Source organism: Trachurus japonicus, chromosome 19, assembly GCF_045865225.1.
Source record: "Trachurus japonicus isolate A0001 chromosome 19, Traja_1.0".
In the NCBI taxonomy this organism is placed as follows: domain Eukaryota; kingdom Metazoa; phylum Chordata; class Actinopteri; order Carangiformes; family Carangidae; genus Trachurus; species Trachurus japonicus.
The window spans coordinates 21,554,507-21,560,506 of record NC_140925.1 but is presented as its reverse complement, the minus strand read 5'-3'; the positions used below and the strand labels follow the sequence as shown (position 1 = coordinate 21,560,506).

Here is a 6,000-nt window from a genome sequence, read left to right as displayed (position 1 = left end):
TATAAGCGCGGCCAGGCTGGAGCGCTTTTGGCTCGCGTCTCCTCGCCACTGCCAGAGCTTCTATCTTTGAATACTCTAGGTGCTGTGCTAATTAAACTTCCAGACAATACGACTGCTATGTTTCTCCTCCATTTATAGAAGCTGAATGAGCTTTGTCTGAGAGCCACAATGTGTACATGTGTGGTTTTCACTGTGCTGGTTACCATGTCAGTTTGTGTTGACAGTGGACACGCTCTGTACAACCACACTACTTACAGTCGCTGCACTTTTTACTGGTTTGGTTGAAGGGTGTGTGCGGTGGAAGCAGAGTGTATGTGTGTGTGTGTTTCTGCAGTGACTGAGTTATGGGATTTGTGTGTGGTTTTCACTGCTTTGTCTCTGCGACTCACAGTACACACATACGTGATGCGCATGCTTGTGTTGTGTATATATCCTGAGTTAATGTGTCTGAATGTGTTATGTCTCACTGTCAGCTGTGAAGAGACGCTGCCATTGCTGCAGCACAACACAACACAACACAATACAATACAATTGAGTTAGCCCAGTGCTTTAACTCTATATTTAGTAATGAAAAATCCCCATCACAGTTTCCCAGAGTAATGTTTTCAAATTAATTTTGTTAGCTAATCAAGCAATGGTTTCAGCACTCATTACTGTGCTGTTTTTTGCTAGCATGGTACATGCAGGACACTGCCCATCTTTGTCTGGTGCGACACCTCACACGCTAATCTCGCCCATAAAGTTCACCATTTATGTCAGGAGCTGGCCCTAAACAAAATTACCACAGATTTTCCTCCTCAATCAATGTGCGAGACTTTCTATTTAAAAAAAAAAAAAAAAAGCAAGAACAACAACATCCCGAGTCCGGCTAATTGTAATGATGTCCTCATGTGCCACAAGTCATGATCCATTAAGACAGATTAGGCCCCAGCGAACAGTAAACCGCTGCAAATTAGGGTCATCAGATGGCGTGGACGGTCAGAGGAGAAATCCCTCTGCATATGCTCCGCTCAGCAGATGGACAGCAGTGTGTGTGTGTGTGTGTGTTGTCGTCAGGCAACGACTGGCACCGGTGTGGCTGCTACTGTAGCGGCGTTGTACTCTATCATTGCGTTGTGTAGTTTAATAGACGAAGGAGAGAGTCTTGCCGTTTATTTCAGACATGGGCAGAGGGATTAATAATACAGTCAGTCCCGGTTCCTCTCACACACACACATACACACACATACATGCCTGAAAAATGTAAAATGAAAAGAAAGTGCAGGTTGGCTAACAATGTGTAGCACTAGCCATTTTGTAAACAAAAATAAGAGAAAAACACTGTCAACTTTTTATGAAAAAGGACGTGCTCGACCGTTCAGGAGTTACAAAAAATACAACTTAAACCACCCCTTAGTATTAAAATGAAAGTAATTAATATGAAACAATGGCGGAGCTCATAGCTTGTGCACCTACCAGGGAGACAGCGAGGTCCGACTGCTGTAACCCCCCCAGGGTGCACAACCCTAATCCACAGGGGTGCTGCATTTAATTACCATAGGACAAACAGGTTTCCGTGTTGTGTGATGAGTTTTTATGGCAAGTGGAATCACACTACTTTTTAAAAAATTTTTAAGTATATTTTTTGGGGCTTTTTTGCCTTTAATGTACAGGATAGTTGAGAGAGAGAGACAGGAAGTGGGAGGCAGAGCGGGGGAATGACAGGCAGGATAGGGCCGCTCGGCGCGGGATTCGAACCGGGGTCGCCTGCAGTGAGGACTACAGCCTCAACACATGGGGCGGGTGCTCTACAACCGAGCTAAACACCGCCCCAAGAATCACACTACTGAACTCCGTTACACTACGTATGTACACTGTCCTGCCCACTCCTGTCGAGGACTTCTGCTGGCGTTTGATATGTGAAAGGAGAGTGTTGATCTGTTGAGTGCAGTTGAATTGCCTCTTTCCCCTCCTTTACCCACTGACCTACAGGAGAACACTCACCCCCCCCCCCCACCACCACCACCACCACCACCACCACTGCCCCACCACTCTATCTACTCCATTTCTCTCCTTCTCTCTCTGTCTCTGAATGGCTTTTGATGGTTGAAGTGAGCAAAGACAAGTGCCACCCCTCCCTTCAGGGAGGGGGAGAAATCTCCTGGGTGTGAATTAATGTGGAGTTTTCTTTTTCATGGGTATGTATCATATTTCTGCATTTAGATTTTTCTCCCTGCAACCCACACGCTTAACTGAGCGGGATTCCTCTGATACGAGCACAATCACACCCCCGATCTGAAGCCGTATAGGTGCAATGCTGCCGCGCGCTCATCCATCCACAAGTGCTGGGCCCTATACACTCTGTCGCTGGAGGTATGCTACAGTAGGCGAGGCAGACAGTCTTAGTATTTTTTAATAAGACAGGCAATAACAATAAATCCTACAGGCTAATCACCCACTCGCCACTCTTCTAGCCCCCCCCCACCACCACCACCTCCACCCCAAACCCAGAGCGATGCAGCATTACCCCGCCGCCGCCTTCAATTACACCATTCATCATGCGTCTTATCTGGCCGCCGGTTTGATTGAGTGTGCAATGGGAGGCGTCGCAAACCCCACATTCTCTACACAAGTGTGTGTGTGTGTGTGTGTGTGTGTGTGTGTGTGTGTGTGTGTGTGTGTGTGTGTGTGTGTGTGTGTGTGTGTGTGTGTGTGTGTGTGTGTGTGTGTGTGTGTGTGTGTGTGTGTGTGTGTGTGTGTGTGTGTGTGTGTGTGTGTGTGTGTGTGTGTTGGGGCTGTTGCTGACAGGAATGGAAAACTGCATTGAGGAGGGGAGGGTGTGCGGATATGTGAGAGTATATGAGATGTATTGGGATGTATGAGTGTGAGAGGGGAGGTTGAAATACAGAGAAGGTAAGTGTGTGTGTGTGTGTGTGTGTGTGTGTGTGTGTGTGTGTGTGTGTGTGCAGATGTACAGGAGTGTATAAATCAAACCCACTCTGATCCTCTCTGTCTCAGCAAGAGCATTTCTCTCTTTTCCCCTCCTACTGTCCCTCTACATCCTCTCTTCCCTCCTTCTTTCCTTTCCCCTCCTCTCCTTCCCCCTCCTCCTTCTCCTCCTCTTTTTCTTCTCCTCTGGAACAGATTTGTCTGGGGGCCCATGTCTAATCTCCAGCAGTGCCGGGTGTTGGGAGACGGGCGACAAATTTTAATAAGCAACTGGGCGCTGTAATTTAGCGGCCTGGGAGGGAGATTAGGCTGATTGATGCCGGGCTGGCCTAATGGTCCAGCCTACGGCTTCGGGCCCAAATTGGTGGTAATGAAAGTTTTGTGCAAATTGAGATGGAGGAAAATAAGGCCTCCTCTCATCTTCCCCTCACACTCTCCATCTTCATTCATTCTCTGCATGCCTCTCTCCCCGTTTCTGTCTTCCTGTTCATTTTCTCCTCCGCTCTCTCCATCTTTTTGACAAGGTGCGTCTTCCTCTCTCTCTCTCCCTCCATCACGTCCTCTCACTCTTTCCTCCCCTCTTTCTTTTCTTTATCCATTTCACATTCTCTCTGTCAAGTTGTTCCTCATTTTCTCCATCATTGTTTATGCTCTCTTGCGTTGCGTTGCCTGCACCTCCTTCCCTCTTTTCTCTCTCTTTTCACTCCTCTCTAGTTTTTCCCAGGGACTCCTGAGTCAGTCTCTGTCCCTGTTTAACTCCACTGAGTTGGTTATTTATCTTTACTCACACCCTCATTTGCTTCCCTTCTTCCTCTTTGGGCCATGACTGCAGGAGGTGTGTGTGTGTGTGTGTGTGTGTTTATGTGCAGATGGTTCAGGAGGTGTCGTGTGAGTCACTCCTGTGTTGTCAGGACAAATTCATCTCGAGCGACAGAGCGATGGGACAACAGGGCTGATGAGTGTCTCCTTTTTACCTCCGCCTCTCTTTCCTTGTACTCCTCTTCTCCTCTCTCTCTCTCTCTCTCTCTCTCTTCATGTCTCCCCTGCTTTTTCTCTTCATCCCACCAAATCACTTTCAGCTGGGCTGCCACTCTTTGACAGGCTCCATTTGCCATGCATTATTCGGCCGTGGAGATTTCCAGGACACTTTTCAGGATATGGGGATTGCATGTTGGTGTTCAGCACCTTGTCCCACTGGCAAACTTTGTCTTATTCCATGTATCTGTCAGAATGTTTTATATTATTGGAAATTCCAGTAAATTAGACCAAGCAAATCCCTGGTTTAGTGATAGTTATTCTGCAGCCGGCTGCCTGAGGTTTGATTTTTAGTTTGTTATAAATAAATGCATTGCTCCCGTCTGTTCCTGTAACGGCACCCCGCTTTGAATAAACAGAAGAGTGATCGACAGTGACAGTCTTCATAGTGTTAGAGGAAAAGTGTGCCACTTAACAGAAACTTTCTAAACTTATAATGGGAGAGAGAAGACTTTGTATCACAAGATCCTCTGTTACTGATCTTTCTGCTGCGCTGTGAAGACGGGCTATGGAAAAGAGTGGTCCGCAGCAAAGATGTCACGATAAAAATCAGTGCAGATTTCTGCCTGTGTGGGCGGATGGGAGTCCGTATGAGGCACAGGAAACTGAGATTTCATAATTCTTGCATGAGCAAATGAGCGTCCTCACTGAATCGCCAACTTCCTCTGACCACGGCTCCCTAAAGAGAGACAAAAACAGACAAAAACATGGAGTACTGAACACAGGGAAGTGGAGAGACTGGCTTTGGGGGAAAACAAGAGGTAGCTAGGCCAGTATAGTGCTGCGTGGGGTAGGCAGCACTAATCCACTGCTTATAAAAGACGACAGTACAGCGTGTAGCGTTTGATATTCAAGACTGTTATGAAGTCCCATGAGAGTGGATCTGATGGCGAAACTCGCAGGAGGTTTTCCGAGCCTGCAGGAGTTCAGCTCATCATGTGTGTATGCATGTACTTTAGAAGTTTGTGTGTGCGTGCATTTTGGCTCATCTGTACAGTTTCGCATTCCCCTGTGCGCCTGTGTGTGTGTGTGTGTGTGTGTGTGTGTGGGTGTGTGTAGCCAGCCAGCTATCCAGCTCCCGTTCCCCAACAACAGAGCAGCGACTGTCTTCCGGCACTTTTCAGTCCCCTTTTCTCTAAACTCCCACACAGCTCTATACTCGTGCTGTGCTTAAAAAAAGAAAAGAAAAAAGACGACAACAAAAAAAAAAACACGACGCTGCCGCCTTGTCCTCCTCCTCTCTTGCTGCCACCTTGAGTTATGCACTGATCTATCATTAATAGCTTCATTAACATTTTTCTCCCTCTGAGGTGCTGCTGTATATAGTTCAAACCACAGCACGGATGCTCTCATCATTAAACAAGCGAGCATCCTGATTTCTTTCTATAACAAAAGCGGAGGAGGAGGTAATAACACACAAACGCACTCGGAGAGTTCCCAGCATTAAGTGTGCACACGGTCCCCAAATAAGCATTCTCCTCCTCTGTTCCCCTTCAAGGCCTCCTGTAAAAAAAAAAAAAAAACGTGTTTCCAAACTCATATTGCACAACCAGTGTCCTTTTGCAATATCCTCGACAAATGTGAACAAGTGGAGCATTTATTACAAACCCTAATCTCCACTTCAAAACTTCAGCAAGGCCACCGCTTTGATGCTCGACAGCAACAGACGCGGCTGAGGCTGAGCAGCCGAGCCGGCAAATGAGTGGCAACCGCCTGTGAAGTTTATCTTGGCGAGAGGCGGCCCTTGTTGACTGCTCACCAAAGTCTGTGGTCGAAATCCCAGACAACAGAATATAATCTTGCCTCGGGAGTCCCAACAACTGCCTAAATGCAGTGTGGTGTGGGTAATTTCAGATTGGACATGGCCTCTCTCCACAGGAGCTGTTGCAGCTTTGTAAGGTTCACACTCGGCTGGCCAAAGTGGTTTGTTAGACTTGATTGTTTATTTTTCTTGGGGAGAGTAAGAGAGAGAGAGAGGGAGAGAGAGGGAGGGAGGTTTGTATGTACGAAATGGATGACGGAAACATGGAATGTGGC

The 6,000-nt window shown here is 47.1% G+C and overlaps 1 protein-coding gene across 6 annotated transcripts in view; it reads left to right on the top strand.

Annotated features, from left to right (window-relative positions):
- Positions 1–6,000, top strand: part of raraa (retinoic acid receptor, alpha a) — a 146,742-nt gene that overhangs the window by 41,387 nt on the left and 99,355 nt on the right. The window lies entirely within an intron of this gene.